The sequence below is a fragment of the Magnolia sinica genome, chromosome 14 (genome assembly GCF_029962835.1).
Source record: "Magnolia sinica isolate HGM2019 chromosome 14, MsV1, whole genome shotgun sequence".
In the NCBI taxonomy this organism is placed as follows: Eukaryota; Viridiplantae; Streptophyta; class Magnoliopsida; order Magnoliales; family Magnoliaceae; genus Magnolia; species Magnolia sinica.
Genome location: NC_080586.1, coordinates 29,328,832 through 29,347,819, shown reverse-complemented (window position 1 = coordinate 29,347,819; position 18,988 = coordinate 29,328,832).

Genomic DNA, 18,988 nt, shown 5'->3' with positions numbered 1-18,988 from the left:
TTTTCATTGATCTAGTCCACACATGAAAGAGTATTGTGATGATTGGAAGGGAATTCATGCATCCATCATGCCCAAGAGACGATGGTGAATCACGAGTTTTACCAATCTTACAATCTCAAAATAGAAAAAGAAGATATTCAAAGCTATCACAACATCTATTGTAATTTGAGTCATAATAAATCATAGGAAACTGAAAATATTCCTTAAATTTAAACTAAAAATAAATGAAGTTCAATATGAGCAAGAATCAAAGCATAATAAACATCCCAATGTGCTACAAGCTTCACCTCTTAGTTTTATCTAAGAGGTTTAGTTAACCATCGACATGATTAAAATCAAATCTCTTAAACAAAACATGAAAAATAAACTAAGGAAGAAGAAAAACTCTTGGGAGGTTGTTCCTCCCTTTGGCTCTGCTCCTTGTAACCTAATCATGTTTAGAACTCCATGGAGAACCCATATTTATAGCCTCAGTCCAGCCGACTTCAGAAACTGCCTTAAATTTATGCACTCTGCATAACGCTTTCGATGCCATCGAAGGAAAAATTCTAGTTTGAATCAAATTTAAAAGTCACGCCCTTTTACATTGTGTAAGTTCTCGATTCCATCGAATGTCCCTCAGATGCCATTGAACAAATCGTCAATGCCATCGAACATGTTCTCGAGCCATCAAAAAGTGTCCAGAATGTTCCTGCGAGTTGCTCCAGAATTCTCCCAAAATCATGACGTCATCAAACTTCCTTTAATGTCATTGAGCAGGGCTACAAGCAATCGAATAGGGTTTCGATGTAATCGAAAAATGCATCCAATTTGTCCAGTAACCAAACTTGATTTTTATGTAAGTTCCGATGCAATCATCGATCAGGTCTTGATTCCATCGAACACTTACTTCGATGCCATCAAAGGGTGTTCGATGTCATCGACAGTGACGCTTCAAATTTATGGATTTTTGTACTTTGATCTATCAACATTCTCCCTTCTTCACTTCGTTTCCTTGAATCTTGGGGACTTAAGATCTTCAATCTTGGTCTCTTAATATTTGGCACTCAACAGGCATCCAGCCACTGGCGCTCACCGCTACTGTAGATGATAATAACAAGATTTGTGGTATAGTTAAAATAATGTATCATTTTGGCGATAATATCAATTTTGGAGATAATCGGCAATAATGGTAATATCTTTAATTTGATAACAATTGGTGATAATATCAGATAATAACTTCAATTTGATCATGACTGGCGATGCCTTGTGATATTCCATAGTCAGTAATAATTTTAGAATCGATGATGATAACGATAACTAATGATGTCTAGCAATAATTAGCGATAATTTGTGCTGTAAATTAAGTGATAATTCTTTGGCATTTTATGAGCTTCTTGATATTATTCATGTCACTGTTATTATCGTAAATCTTTCAATTATTGCTCTTATCATCAATTGTTGGCTTCAAAAATCCTAACTTTAAAGTCCTAGAAAACTTTAGAAATAATGATATGCTTGTGAATTCGTCTTTTCATTCAAAACAATATATGGAGAAGAATACATGGCTTCTAGCTACCTGTCAAGGCTTTTTCATCATTCTACTTGTCTTGCCCCCTTTTGATTGGGATAGATTTCTCTGATGATCTTTGTAATCAAAACCACATTGATTTTCAAGGTGATATTTTTTAATGAAGTGGGTATTGACGGGTATTCCGATACCTTGTCCATTCTGATTTACAACTCGATGGGCCCATTCGATTAGACTTCAGTGATAACATATGGTCCCTCCCATTTAGGATCGAACTTGCCCCATATTCTGCAAGTGACTATGATGGGTCTTTTCAACATTAATACTTTATCGCCTTTTTTGAAGGAACGATGTTTAAATTTCTTGTCAAAAGCAACATATATCTGTGCTTGATACAACTCTAATCGTTGTTGTGCTATTAATCATTTTTCATCGAGTGCATCCAATTCCATAAGCCTTATATTGGCATTTTCATCATTTGTGATCGATTCATGCACTGCTACCTTAAGTGACGTGACTTGTGTTTCAATAGGGATGACAACTTCGACACCATAAACTTGTGAATATGGTGTGTCTTTAATTGCAGTTTGATGGGTCATTCGGTAAGCCCACAAGGCTTCTTGCAATTTTTCATACCAGTCATGTTTATTCCCCATGACAATCTTCTTCAATATTTTGATTATTGTCTTATTGAAGGCTTCTGCTAATCCATTGGTCGGAGGATAATAAGGTGTTGAGAATGAATGCTTAATACTGAACTTCTGGCACAAATTTTCCGTACTCCTATTTTTGTAAGGAGTGTTATCATTGGTAATAATCTTCTTTGGAATTCCATAACGATATATGATTGTATAACAAATAAAATTGATGTCATCTTTCTCTTTAAAGTTGTGCAGAGCAATTACTTCAGTCCAATTGGAAAAATAATATGTTGCTACCGAAATATATTGCCGTCCCTTGAATGACGGAGGATAGATGGGACGAATGACATCCAATCCCCAAGCTACAAAGGGCCAGGAAGCTACTGAGTGATGCAAGTCTTCAGGAGGCACATGTATAATATCGCCATGCACTTGGCATTCATAGCACCACTTTACATGAGCTATCGCATCTTTCAACATGGAAGGCCAATAATACCCCATACGATGTATGCGGTGAAACAGATTTCGACCAGCCTCATGAGCCCTACGTTGAAAAGGCCGAGCTAAGAATCCTAGATGGGGGTGAATAGGACTATGCCAAATGAAAATTTTTAATGTGGAATCAGAAAGAAATAAATAAAGATAGCATATAACAATCCCACAAAGAATAGCAATCTCAAATGTACAAGTATTAAGAAGTTGATATAGATGTTATTCTAAGGACAACCTTACACCAAAAACCAATGGCTTATGGTAGGACAACCTGATTTCTAGAACGGTCTTTGTATCAAAATCCCAAACCAATACAGAAGAGAATAAAAATAGCAAAGAAAATAAACTAAGTTATTACAGCATTCCCACACTTGCATAAAAGAGATTACAACATTCTCCTCAAAGGCTTAAAAAGAAATTACAGCATTCACACAGAGCCACAATCAACCAACCACCACAACACCAGAAATTATAGTGGTTTGCTTGTGTGTACACCAACTGTTTAGAAAAACAGCCACACAACTACTCCACTCCCAATATCCTCTCCCTTAGGATATTGGCTTTCACTATGAAATAGGTTTTTCAAGGTTCAACTAAAACCTTCACAATTGTATCTTTCAAGAGGGATTACACAATTAAAAAACCCCACACTCTGAGATTTTCTAGATCACCTCAAATAAACCAAAAAGAGATTTTTCCTGGCACAACCTCAAAAACTAAAAAGAGATTTATAAAAATGTAAATATACTTATTTGGATATTCTCCTTTGATGAAGCCCGGTAGAACCAATTCAAAGTAGATGTTCAACGTAGATGTTCAATGTCCAAAATCTCTTATGAAAGGGTTTTAAATGATTTTTAGATTAAATCACTTTGGGCTATTTAATTTTGATTCCAAGAAAGGGGAAAACTTAAATCCCTTCTTCAAATAAGATTGGAATATAGAACTCAAAATCAAATGCAAAAAGCTAAATTAAAGAGAATATTAAATGAGCACTAAATAGCTTAAGAATATCACAAACTTATCTCTTAAAGTGGTGTCTTGATTATCTTAGAATTGAATGAAAAACTCTGAAAATTGTGCTCTATTTATAAGTGAAAAAACTGTTCACTCGACTGGCCCAATGGTCAGCTCGACTGGTCAAAGGACCAACAAAAATTCAAAATTTCAGGCACGATAAGATAAGACTATTCCACGACTGGTTGAATGGCTTGCTCAACTAGTCGAGTGGCCTGCTCGACTGGTCGAGTGGGACCAAAAATGGTTGCTGGACTTTGAGTCGAGCTTGCTCGACTGGTCGAGCACTGTTCACTTGACTAGTCAAGCAGTCTCCACGACTGGTCGAGGGTCCAACAAAAAATCTTGAAAATTAGTAACAAACCTTAGACTGGTCGAGGAAATTCTTGAACTGGTCGAGCCAGTATTAGGACTAGTTGAACATAGGCTAAGACTAGTCGACAAAAAGCCTATAAAATTATAAAATGACCCAAATTAAGTATGCAATCCATATGACCTAACCTATGGTCAATCCAGGGTCATTCATACCTTATATGTGATATTTGAACATTGAAACATCATCTGCTTAGGTTGATAGTTGATCTTGAAGTACATGAAGCTTGACATCTTGAAGTACTTTGAAGCTTGAACTTGAAGTACTTGTGATTTGTGTTTCAACTTGAGTATATGAGCTTTAAGCTTAAGAGGATTACTTGAGCTTGAACTCTTAAAGTAATGCACACTGTCTTAATATAGTTGAAGCTTAAAAACTTGATCTAGTACTTGAACTTGTATAAGAATCTCTTGTTCTTATACTTGTGCTGCTTGAATCTTGAATTGAAACATCTTGAACTTGTATTTGAATTGCTTGATCTTGAATATGAAGATGAGCTATAGAAGATACAGATTTCATGAGGTTTTGGCACTACAAAATTTGACAATCATAAGAGGTATATAGAATAGCATTTACAATCTGCCCCTTTGTCAAATTCATGACAAAACAAAATAAATAATATGATGCACATAGAAAAGATATGCACAAAAAGAATCATGCACCAGTTATAACCTAGTCAAAGAATCATGTACCAATTACAAACAGCAAATCAATACTCCCCCTTAATACCTTACTGCATAGAATCCAAGAGGAGAAGAAAAAAAATTGCTACCTTTCACCTAACCACATTCTCTACAGTTGCACATTCATTCTCCACATTTATCATAATGAAATAAGTATGTCAAGATTAATTCTCCCCCTTTTTGTCATAATATGACAAAGGAAAGAACCTATAAATGATGATGGAAACACAAGAGTAATAAGAGAGGAAATGTTAAGATAACGTAGAGACAAGATAACCATTAAAAACATGTCTAATCATAAGAAGAAATTCAAGTATTAAAAGTTATTACATAAAAGATACTCAAAACTAATCCAAACCAGAAGAAGGAACAGGTATGGAAGGATCAATTTGATGAAGTCCCTTGTTAATGCGCCTAAGATATTTGCGCATATATTTAAATTACATTTCTTGGGACACATGCATACCTTCAACCTTCTCCTCAAGTGAGCACAAACACGCATAAAAATCAGATGGCTGATAATCAGGATCAGCAGCAGAATTAGATTCAATTTCATCAAAGAGGTCATCTATATTGATATCATCTAGAGGTAAATCACCCTCCTCTTCATTTGCTTCAGCAGCTCCACTAGCACCCACATAAACTTGGCCAGGGGCCAACTTTAAATTCATCTTGTTAATGTTATAGTTGTTGAAGGGTAGATGGTGAATGGGAGCTTCTCCAACAGGCTTAACCCCTTGACTATGAGTGGCTAATACAGTCATATGATAAGCAAAAGATATATCACTGTGACCTGAGTGGAGACGGAATTGAATCATGATATAACAAATAAGAGAAGGAAGACACACAGAGACTCCAGAAATGATAGAATGAAGAATATGAACCATGAATGTAGTAATCTTAGTTTTGTTACCAGATCGAGAATAGACATTCGAAATGAAAATCCTATGAAGAACTCTGTATCTAGGTAACATAACTTGGAAGCAAGTGCATTCCCAGTACTCCATTCCACATCTATATTATATAAAACTTTAGTGAGCATTCGCTTCTTAGATTCAGAAGGTTTTGCAATAAGAGTATGGATGGGAATACCGTCATCATTGACAAGTATATCTATTAACCCAGAAATAAGATGACGGTCCACATCAATTGGACCTTCTCTGGTCATAATTGTAAATGTCAGATTCTCAGAAGAGAAGTCACTAATGCAAGCATACATAGCCTGCGCAGTGGAGCGGTATGTCAGTCCACCCCAATGTAATATGTTATCCCATCCTACAAATTGAAGAAGAGGAAGGATACCAAAAGATGTTAAATGATCAATATTAACAATCCGTTCTACTATCACGTTACGTAAGCGAATATCTCGCACAAACTCAGGATCTTCCTCGGGTGACCGAAAATAACGCACCGTGATAGGAGTGAAACGAGAAGAAGAGAGACCATGAGATCCTTTCTTCTTGGTTCTACCCTCCATTGCAATAAAGAAATCAAAGAATAAAGAGATTACAGAAGAGGGAAGAAGGGTTTTTAGTAGATCAATTGTTTGATAGAAAACCCCCAAAATAATCATAAAGCATGAAATAAACCACACAAATGAAGAAAAGGAAGTGCAAAGGACTTAAATCTAGAAGAAAATTAAAAATAATGCACTAACCATGGAGGAATCGTAGATGGGTTCGATCGGTCGTGGTAGGGCTTGTTGGAGAAGAAGGGCCAAATAAAGAAAAAAGTGATTTTTCCCAAATAAAAAAGCAAAACCCGAGTTTTAGGACTGGTCGAGTACATACTCGACCGGTCGAGCCACGACTGGTTGAGTTTATACTCGACTGGTCATGCAGCACACAAAATATGTAATTTTTTCATTAATTTGAATTTTAAAATTTTAAAATAATAAATATATAAATTATGATACAGAAAGGCACAAATCATTAGTTCATATTGCACATACCAAGATCAAATATCAATTTTGCAAACCTATTTTTCTCGAGAGGTTTTGTGAATACGTCTGCAAGTTGAGTCTCGGTCGTAATATATTCCAAAGAAATTATCTTCTCTTCCACCAGTTCATGAATATAATGATATCTAATGTCAATATGCTTGGTTCGTGAATGCTGAATTGGATTTTTAGAGATTAATTGTGCTTGAATTATCATAATATAAAACCATGAATTCTTGCGCAATTCGGTAATCGTTTAACATTCTTTTCATTCACGCAAGCTGAGTACATGCATTACTAGCACCAATATATTCAGCCTTAGCTCTGGAGAGCGATATGGAACTTTGTTTCTTACTTAGCCAAGAAACTAAACAGTTCCCGATATAGAAACAACCACTGCTGGTCAATTTATGATCATCAATGTTACCAGCCCAATCAGCATCTGTATAACTAGCTAATTGCACACTAGTATCATGTGGATACCAGAGACCAAGATTAGATGAACTAGCGACATATCGCAAAATGTGCTTAACAGCTATCGGATGTGACTCTTTAGGGTCAGACTGATATCTAGCACAAATTCTTACGCTAAATGTAATATCAGGTCAGCTCGCAGTTAAATAAAGTAAACTACCTATCATACTGTGATACAACTTAGGATCCATACTCTTACCTATTGAATCCTTAGAGAGTTTTAGAGTAGTACTCATTGGAGTATCAAAATTTTTTTCACTTTCAAATCTAAACTTTTTAACTAAGTTCAGAGCATATTTGGTTTGAGAGATAAAGAAACCATCAGGGAGCTGTTTGACTTGCAACCCTAAGAAATAGTTTAGTTCTCCAACCATGCTCATTTCAAATTTAGACTTCATAAGATCTGTAAACTTAATAGTCAGGTTAGCACAGGTAGATTTATAGATAATATCATCAATATAGATTTGTACTATTAGTATGTGATCGTTATGTTTCTTTACAAACAATGTCTTATTAACACTTCCCATTATAAAGTTATGACTTAGTAGAAACTTAGTCAACTTTTCGTACCATGCCCTGGGAGCTTGTTTCAAACTATAGAGTGCCATTTTCAGGTGGTAGAATGATTAGCATGATTAGGGTCTTCAAAACCCGCTGGTTGTTTAACACACACTTCTTCATGTAAATCGCCGTTTAAGAACGCACTCTTTTCATCCGTTTGGTATATTTTGAATTTTCTAAAGCACGTAATGGATATAAATAGTCTCATTGATTTAAGATGAGCTACTGGGGCAAAGGTCTCATTATAATCAATTCCTCCTATTTAAGTGTACCCTTGTACAACCAACCTAGCCCTGTTTCTAATAATATTACCAAGTTCATCAGACTTATTTTTTAAAATTGATTTTGTTTCGATAATGTATTTATCTTTTGGTCTTGGAACTAAGTACCAAACGTCATTTCTTACAAACTGATTGAGCTCTTCTTGCATTGCTACAATCCAGTTTTCGTCAGTAAGACCTTCTTTTATGTTAGCCGGTTCTATCTGAGATGTAAAGCACACGTTGTTACACATATCTTCAAGTTGTTTATGAGTGCGCACACTAGTGAGAGGGTTTCCAAGGATTTGATTAGATGGATGGTCTTTAATTGTCCTCAGTTTAGTGTTATTTTGACTTGATGAAGAGTCTGATTTATCAATTAAAAGAACTTCATCATTTTCTAAATTTGAGACCGGTGTATTCAAGTGATCATTTATAACCACATTAATGGACTCTTGAATTATATAAGTCCTCTTGTTAAGAACCCGATATGCTCGACTATTCAGAGCAGATCCTAAAAATATTCCTTCATCACTTTTGGTGCCAAATTTTATCCAGATTTTCTCGATCATGCAAGATGTAGCACTTGCTGCCGAAAACTCGAAAGTATTTGACAGTAGGCTTCTTATCAAACCACATTTCATAAGCAGTTTTATTGTTTGATTTTCTAGTGTAAATATGGTTAATTATATAATAAGCAATATTCACCGCCTCAGCCCAAAGATTTTTAGGAAGCTTCATACTATTTAGTATTACATTTGCCATTTCTTGAAGCACTCTATTTTTGCTTTCAACCACACTATTTTGTTGTGGTGTTTTGGGCGCAGAAAATTCATGTGATATTCCCTAATCATTATAAAATTCTCAAAACTAATATTTTCAAACTCAGAACTATGATTACTACGGATCTTAGTGACTTGTGATTCTTTTTCAGTTTGGATACGTTTAAGTACCCTTTTTACTTCATCGAGAGTTTCTAATTTCTCTCTTAAGAAGACTACCCAAGTATATCTGGTAAAGTCATCTACTATCACCAGAACATACTTCTTGCCACCTCGACTCTCCGTTCTAGTTAGTCCAATGAGATCCGTGTGGAGAAGTTCGAGTGGTTTAGATGTGGCATTGAAGTTCACCTTTTTGTGAGTACTCCTGGTTTGTTTACCAATCTGGCATTCGCCACATATTTTATCTATTTTCTTTACTTTGGGTAGACCTCTTACCAACTCTCTTTTACTCAATCTATACAAGTTGCGGTAGTGTACATGTCTGAGGCGCTTATGCGATAATTCGATTTCATCAGTATGGACCATGTAGCACGATATTGTATATGAGCTTGAATCACTAACAATGTAGCAGTTCTTAGAAGTTCTGCAATCAGTTAATACAGAACCATTTTTATTTCAAATTTCACACCCATGGTTAGTAAATTTTACACTATGATTATTATCGCATATTTGAGAGATGCTTAATAAATTATGTTTTAACCTTTCTACATATAAAGCATTCTCAAATAGAGGGAGATTAAAGAGCTGAACCGTACATTGGCCAATAATTCTGCAGTTGCTATCATCACTGAATGTGACTGAACCATCAGTCATGTCTTTAAGATTAGTGAACAGACTTTTGTCACCTGTCATATGTCTAGAGGAACCACTATCTAGGTACCACTTTGAATGGCTTAAAGCTTTGAAAGCGGTGTGGGCAACTAAACAAGTAACCTTAGGGACCCATTTCAATACTATTTTGGGTTTAAGGGTATAGTTGGTCTTCTTATGTTTATAGTTGTTATAAGTTTGACCCACTGAGTTAGATTTTAAGAGCTCTTTAAGTAAATCAACAATTTTCTAAGCTAAAGGATTACGATTCTGATTTTTATAGTTGATATGGTTGCTTTTAGGTTTTAAGGTCTGAAAAGTCTTAACATTTTTAAAATTATATTCATTCAGACTTTTTCCTTTTGAGTTAGAAGACTCTCCTTTAACAAATTTAGGAGGAGTATTCTTATGTTTGGAAGGAATACTTTTATCGTAGCCCAATCCAGATCGATTGCCACATTTTCTGGATCCGAATAAAAGTTTTTCTAATTTAGGATCACCTTGGGCATACCTCCATGTGTCTTTCAAACTCAAAAGCGAAGAGACTTCTACTTTTGGCTTTTCAGTTTCAGATTTTAAGTTTTCAACTTAGGAGGTTTTGAAATCTAAGTCGCACATAGTTTTTTCAAAGTAATCTGAAATGTGTGATTTTTCTAAGACTAGATTATCAAAATTTTCTTTTAGTTATGAAAACTTTTCTTTCTGAAGTTTTAGCTTTACAGTAATTTAACAACTTTCCTTGTATAGGGCATTATAAGTATCTTGAAGATCTTCTTCATTTTCATGGTCACTATTCAAATTTTCTTCACTAGTTGAATCATCATTATCTGAAAAAGTGAACTTAGATAGAGTCATTAGTGCTTTAACATCATTAACCGACTCGGTTTTAGAATCTTCTGACTCAGAAGAGGCTTCAGAGCAGGAAGAATCATCCCATGTAGCCAACATACCTTTCTTTTTAGACTTGTCCTTCTTGGGACATTTGTTTGCTAGATGACCATATTCATGGTAGTTGTAGCATTGGCCGTCTTTTAAAGATTTCCAAGTTTTAGATCTAGATCTTTTCTTTTCAATAGGTTTTTACAAATCAACCCTTTTTTTACTTTTGAAAATCTTGTAAAATTTTTTAGCTAAAAGAGCCATATCATCTTCAGAAGTTTCTAAATCAGAATTATTACTATTTTCTTGAGAAATAATTTTAGAAGATTTAAGGGTGATAGATTTACCTTTAAGAGCTTTAAAGTTTAACTTGTAGGTTTGTAAAGAACCAACCAATTCTTCTACCCTCATATTATCCGTATCACAAAGTTCCTGGATCGCGGTAACTTTTGAATTGAATCGTTTAGGCAATGAGCGCAGTATCCTTGCACAGACTTTACTTTCTGGGGTCCTATTACCAAGACCCCACATAGTGTTGACAATGTCGTTCAATCTTGTATAGAAGTCTATGAACGTTTCACTTTCTTCCATACGTATTTTCTCAAATTTAGTTGTGAAGATTTGAACTTTAGATTTCTTGACAATTGTTGTACCCTCGTGTGTCATTTCTAAGATATCCTAGGCCTGCTTTGCAGTATCATAGGACATAATTCTCTTGAATTCATCTGGTGATAATGCGCAAGTAATTGCATTTAAAGCCTTTGCATTGACATTACTCTCACTTTTCTGAAGAGCAGTCCAAGAAAGTAAGGTGTGACTTTTACAGTTTTAGATCCATCAGTACCAGTTACTTTAGTGGTAGGAGGGGTCCAATCGGTCACTTTGGCTTGTCACACACTCTCATCCATGGATTTTAAGAAAATCCTCATTCTGTCTTTCCAATAGGCATAATTGGAGCCATCAAATGGTGGAGGCTTAGTGACTGAAAGGCTATTAAAATTTGATATCTTAAAAAGCTCAGATCGATTAGCTCAGGAATTTAATCCAAATAACAAAGATAAAAATGAGTTATTAGGCTTTAATACCACTTGAAAAGGTCGAGCTAAGAGTCATAGAGGGGGAGTGAATAGGACTATGCCAAATTAAAAATTTAAATGCGAAATCAGAAAGAAATAAATACAAATAGCATATAACAATCCCACAAAGAATAGCAATCTCAAATGTACAAGTATTAAGAAGTTGATACAGATGTTGTTCTAAGGACAACCTTACACCAAAAACCAATGGCTTATGGTAGAACAACCTGATTTCTAGAATGGTCTTTGTATCAAAATCCCAAACCAATACAAAGTAGAATAAAAATAGTAAAGAAAATAAACTAAGTTATTACAACATTCCCACACCTGCATAAAAGAGATTACAACATTCTCCACAAAGGCTTAAAAAGAAATTACAGCATTCACACAAAGCCACAATCAACCAACCACCACAATACTAGAAATTATAGTGGTTCGCATGTGTGTACACCAACTGTTTAGAAAAATAGCCACACTACTCCACTCTCAATATCCTCTCCCTCGGGATATTGGCTTTCAATATGAAATAGGTTTTTCAAGGTTCACCTAAAACCTTCACAATTGTGTATTTCAAGAGGACTTACATAATTCAAAAACCCCACACTCTGAGATTTTCTGGATCACCTCAGATAAACCAAAAAGAGATTTTTCCTGGCACAACCTCAAAAACTAAAAAGAGATTTATAAAAATGTAAATATACTTATCTGGAATTCTCCTTTGATGAAGCCCGGTAGAATCGATTCAAAGTAGATGTTCAATGTCCAAACTCTCTTATGAAAGGGTTCTAAATGATTTTTAGATTAAATCACTTTGGGCTATTTGATTTTGATTCCAAGAAAGGGGAAAACTTAAATTCCTTCTTTAAATAAGATTGGAATATAGAACTCAAAATCAAATGCAAAAAACTACATTAAAGAGAATATTAAATGAGCACCAAATAGCTTAAGAATATCACAAACTTATCTCTCAGAGTGGTGTCTTGATTATCTTGGAATTGAATGAAAAACTCTGAAAATCATGCTCTATTTATAAGGGAAAAAATTGTTCACTTGATTGGCTCAGAGGTCAAATCGACTAGTCAAAGGACCAACAAAAATTCAAAATTTCGTGCGAATTAAGATAAGACCGTTCTGTGACTAGTCGAGTGGCTTGCTTAATTAGTCGAGTGGCCTCCTCGACTAGTTGAGCCCTACACTTGATTGGTCGAGTGGGACCAAAAATGGTTGTTGGACTTTAAGTCGAGCCTATCGACTGGTCGAGCACTGTTCACTCAAGTAGTCGAGCAGTCTCCACGACTAGTCGAGGGTCCAACAAAAAATCCCAAAAATTAGTAACAAACCTTGGACTGGTTGAGAAAATTCTTGGACTGGTCGAGCCAGTACTAGGACTAGTCGAACATATGCTAAGACTAGTCGAGAAAATGTTTATAAAATTATAAAATGACCTAAATTAAGTATACAAATCATATGACCTAACCTATGGTCAATCTAGGGTCATTCTACCTTATATGTGATATTTGAACATTGAAACATCATTTACTTCGGTTGATAGTTGATCTTGAAGTACATGAAGCTTGACATCTTGAAGTACTTTGAAGCTTGAACTTGAAGTACTTGTGGCTTGTGTTTCAATTTGAGTATATGAGCTTTAAGCTTGAGAAGATTACTTGAGCTTTGAAGAGGCCAAGCTATATGTCCTAGAGGGGGGGGGGGGGGTGAATAGGACAATGCCAAATAAAACTTATAACAGCGGAAATAAAAAGAAAATGATAGCCAAAGTAAATCACAATGCAGTAAATTAAAATAACCTTAAAATTTAGATCTTGAGAGGTTGATACAAACGTTGTTCTAAGGACAACCTTACACCAAAAACAGAGTTTATGGTAGGACAACCTTATTTCTAGAAAGATTTTTGTATCAAGTCTCAAACCGAAGAGGAATACAATAATAAATATAAACTGAATTGAAATAACTTGTAATTAAAAATGTATTGTTCTAGGGACAGCCATACACCATAAAAATGGCAGGGCAACCTTGCTGGAACAACTTTCAAATGAAATTGAAAATCAAGCTTATAAAGGAATAGCAGAAAATAAATTCTAAGTTATTACAGCATTCTCACAAAGCTTGAATTAAATAATTACAACATTTACCACCATACATACATCCCACAAAAATTAATTAAAGATTAGAAGAATAAATCAACCACAACACAAGGGTTTATAGTGGTTCGCCTCTGTGTTCACCAACTGTTATACAACAGCCACACAAAATGTTATTCCACTCCTAATATCCTTACACAGGGGATATTAGCATTCACTAAAAATAGGTTTTCCCAGGTTCACCCAAAACCTTTACAATTGTGTCTTTGTCTGTGAGCTTACACAATTAAAAAAACCCCACTTCTGAGTTTTCCTGGCTCTCCTCAGAAAACCAATACAACAAGATTTTTCTGGCAAATCTTGAAAGAAACCAAAATAGAAAGGAATTTACAATTAAATGTAAAATACCTGAATATCTCTTTCGTTGTAGCAGCCCGGTAGAACCAAAGTAGATGATTGAATGTCCAAGTTCAATGTCCAATACTCGATTACAATGGTTCTAGTTCTAATAGATTTTAAATTAAACCAAATAGGGCTTGCCTTAATTGATTTTGATTCTAAAGAAAGGGAATAATAATTCCTCTTTATCAAATCAGATTGGAATAGTAGAAACAAAATCAATTAAAATAAAGCTAAGAAAAGAGAATATTAAATAAGCACACTTAGCTTAGATGGAGCACATAATTATCTCTTAGAAGTTCGACGAAGATTCGCTTGAATGAATTAATTAATTCAATAATTTCTTCTGAGATTCGTGCACTATTTATAGGTGAGAAGATCGGGTCTTCGACTGGTCTAGAGTGCTCTTCGACTAGTCGAAGCAACAACAGATATTTGAAAAATCCGGCGGGATATGCTCTGACCGTTCTACGACTGGTCGAATCTATCCTACGACTGGTCGTAGGTCCTGTAAAACTTCGCTGGAATTCGAGTCGAAGATTTTTGACTGGTCGTAGATGCAGTCAACACTATTCCTACGACTAGTCGAACAGATTCCTGGACTAGTCGAAGCCTTCTGGACTAGTCGAAGCCTAACAGATTTTATCCGGAATTTGTAACAAACTTACGACTGATCGAGGATTTTCTTAGACTGGTCGAAGCAAGTCTAGGACTAGTCGAAGAAGGCCTAGGACTAGTCGAAGAATAGACCAATCACATGTAAAATATACATTCGGTTTAAGTATCCGAAATGACCTACTTCTAAGGTCAACCTATGGTCAATCAAACCTCAATCATGAAGTAAAGGACATTGAAACATTCGGAACAAGTGACCTTAAAGAATGAGTCTTGAAGTCTTGATGTAGATCAATCTTGAAATCTTGATGTAGCTCAATCTTGAAAAGAGTCTTGAGTTCTTTACAAACTGCCTTGAACTCTTCTTGAAGTACAGCTTGAGTCTTGTCTTGTGAGCTTTGCTTGTTGTGAGCTTAGCTTGTTCATGAATGTTGATCCTTGAGAGAGCTTCACTTATGCAAGTTATATATAACATAACAGTGATTTTGGCACCACAAATTTGACAATAGACAGGGATATAAACTATAACACTTACAAGCTTGAACTCTTAAAGTAATGCACACTGTCTTGATATAGTTGAAGCTTGAAAACTTGATCTAGTACTTGAACTAGAATCTCTTGTTCTTATACTTGTGCTGCTTGAATCTTGAATTGAAACATCTTGAACTTGTATTTGAATTACTTGATCTTGAATATGAAGATGAGCTACACAGGATATAGATTCCAAGTTGTTTTGGCACTACAAAATTTGACAATCATAGGAGCTAGATAGAATAGCATTTACATGCATTCCTCCGAATGTGCTTCCTGTAATACGTAGCTTGCTTCTTCTATACCTAAGTAACAACATTTCTTTATAAGACCTTTTGTATAATACTTCATTTTGTATAATAAACCTTTTCGACCTCTCTTTGATATGTAATTTCTATGACTGATCTTCTAGCAGAATGCCATATTTAAGATAGTCAATGAAAGGTTGATGTCAATCATTAACAGTAATCTCTAAACACGACACTAACAGTGCTTCAAGTTTCAAGAGTTCTAGTGATGACAAAATCTTCGTTCTTCAATTGTCACCTGTAAAGGACTCCAGTTAGGACAAGATAAAGCTACAACCAAACTAGCTAGCACATTTGCTCTTGCATTCTCGTATCACGGTATATAGTTGATTTCAACGTTATAAAATCCTTCTAATAACTTCTGTGCCCATCGACAATAGGATAATAATTCCTGCTTTCTTGTTTCAAAATTTGTCGTCAACTAGTTTATCACCAGTTTAGAGTCGCAAGATATCTGTAGAGTTTTTATCTTCATTCCTTGCGCTATTTCCATTCCTATGATAAGAGCATTGTAATCAACTTCATTGTTAGTATATCAATTGCATAATCAATTTACTCATCATAAATTTGTTCGTTATCGAGAACAAGATGAGCTGCCAAGAAATTCGCAACCACTTGTCCCTTCACTACTTTTGAAGATTCGTAAGAGATAGTGTATTCAGAGAGGAGCAACATCCACTTGGCTAACCTCCCGAACAACATCGGTCTTGTCATCAGAAATTTTATCGATTAGACAATAGTATCGTAACTTTTACACTGCGAACACCAAGGCCAAGCAAACCTTTTTGACGGGAGAATAGTTACACTCAATACCTATCAAGGTTTGACTCAGATAATAGAGGGCACTCTCTTTTCCTTGTTCATTAGATTGAGCCAACAAAGGCCCTAAAGAGTTTTCAGATGCAAAAATATATAGAAGTAGAGGTTTACCCTTTACATGAGCTACTAATATTGGAGGTCGCTTTAATAACTCTTTGATATAGTTGAACACATCTTGGCATGCTTGGTCCCATAAAATTTCTGTTCCTTTCATCATTAATGAGCAAACGGTTGACATCTACCAGCTAAAATAGAAATGAAGTGTCAGATATATGCCAATTTCCCTTGCAAACTCTTAAGTTCTTTCAGTGTTCTTGGAGGTGTCATATTTTGAATAGCCTTGATCTTTCCTGTATCTACCTCGATTCTTTGATGTTTATTTATAAAGCTAAGGAATTTTCCTAATGATACACCAAAAGCACATTTTGTCGGGTTCATTTTCAACTGTTTCTTTCTGAGTCGACGAAAAACCAAAGATAGATATTGCGTTTCTCTTCGTCATCATTTGATCTGACTACCAAATCATCGACATAACATTCCACATGTTTGTGCATATGTGGCACTAACATTTTTTAGACTGAAAGACATGACTTTATAGCAATAAATTCCGAGAGAAGTCCTGAATGTTGTTACTTCTTCATCTTCAAGTGTCATGCGTACCTGATTATATCTAGCATATCCATCCATAAAGGACATGACTGCATACTTCGTTGTGCTATCAATTAGCAATTCTGTTATAGGCAACAAAAAATCATCTTTTGGACATGCTTAATTCAAGTCCCTAAAATAACACATACTCTGATTTGTCCTCTTTTCTTTTTAACCGGGACAATATAAGAGATCCATTTAGGATATTTGACCTTCCTTATGAAACTAACTTTGATTAATTTATTCACCTCTTCTTCTATCAAAGGTATTAGGTCTGGATGAAATCGCCTTTGTGCTTACTTGACTGGTCTCCTATCTTTGAAAATATTAAGTCGGTGCATCACTACTGATGGTTCTAAACCTGGCATCTCCGTGTGTCCAAGTGAACACATATTTGTTCTGTTTCAACAATTTGATATATCGATCAGCCTCCTTCTCAGACAAACTAGCGTTTATGTATGTAAGACATGGTTCTTCTCTTGTTCCTACATTTATTTCTCGCAGAGCGTCAACAGCTAGTTGCCCCCATCCTCTAACGGTCTAGGATCTATTTCAGGATGCCTGATCACTTCAAGATCTGTCTCTTGGCCAGCTGCTGAGTTGATATTGGTCACATTCACTTACGCGTATGAAGAAGATGTTCTTACTCCGTGAGATTTCTCTTACTTCTTTTCATTCACACCGATTGGGACCTGGATACCTTTGCCATTATTTAACCTTGTCGGCTCGTCGCTATTAAAGCCCATATTTCGCATAATATTTCTACTAACTGGACTATATCTCTTTAAGTCTTCTGACAACAACTTATTATGAATCACAATATCATTGATTCCATCTTCTGTTCTTTTTTTGGTGGAGCATAAAACTTAATTGTCATGATGGGGAATGGTTTGCTTCTTTCAACATGCGGCACTGGCATTGTGTATTTTGATTGCAAAATCCTCATTTGTTCCAGTGACAATAATGTTAGAGGGGGCTGGCCAGGTTGCCTTTAATGTTTCGAGATAAAATAAAATTTCTTTTACTTGTCTGCCTTCTCAGACAATTCCATTTTTGCAACTTTATTTTCTATTGTTGGTGCCTTGTCTTCTTTTGATTTAGTACCTTCTTTACTTCCTTTTTCACTGTAATGTAAAGTTTTCAATTTTTGCCCAATCCTTCAAAATATAATGGTGGCGGTGCAAGCCGATCTAAACCTACCTGTTTGAGATCTCGATAGTACCCGTATCAATAATATAATCTGGTAATGTTTTAAAACACCATTCCAGATGGGAGCGAGTAACTAACTCAGTGGTTTCATTAGTTGTAAGTTACACATGTCATCGACTCAATCACCACAAGTAATGATAAATAAGAACTCAAAAACTTCCTAAATACTCTTGTTAAATGCATAAATCAGATTATGAAATGATGCATGCGCCTCACAATCCAATACTCTCTCATAAGCGACTTCAATACCTATTTTACAAATGCCAACACTCTCTCATCACACGACTCCAACGCCAAATCACAACATCCTATTCTAGTGTAACACGATTAATGTGTATGATTAGTTGAGTGGTTATTAATTCTAGTTCATACAACATATTGGTAAAGCTATGATACCACCATTTTATCATTGCTCTTAACTAGATCACTAGGCTAAGGGCGGCCATAGTAGCTCCTCACTTATGTCCCTTGATCCATTTTAGGGTTCATCACCCAAGGCATTGCACTAGCCGATGTAGGACTAACACTGGACCGACTGACGGGCCCGACCGAACCCAAAGGACCTAGATGACGTAGGGCTAGCCACCGCACCGACAATGTGGAGGACAACCACAAATAATATAAGCGTAACACCTCGAAAATCAACACCCAAGTACAAAGACTCTAATCCCAATTTTTTGGGTGTTAACCAAATAAAATGTACGTACGACCTCGTTCATATTCACACTCATTTTACACATGAGCAATCAGAATAGCACAATTCAAATTAGCAGATCCAAAGCTAGGTAGAGATAACAAAAATAAATAAATATGGGGTTGACAGTAAAGATACAATTAAAATAAATACGAGGTTGATA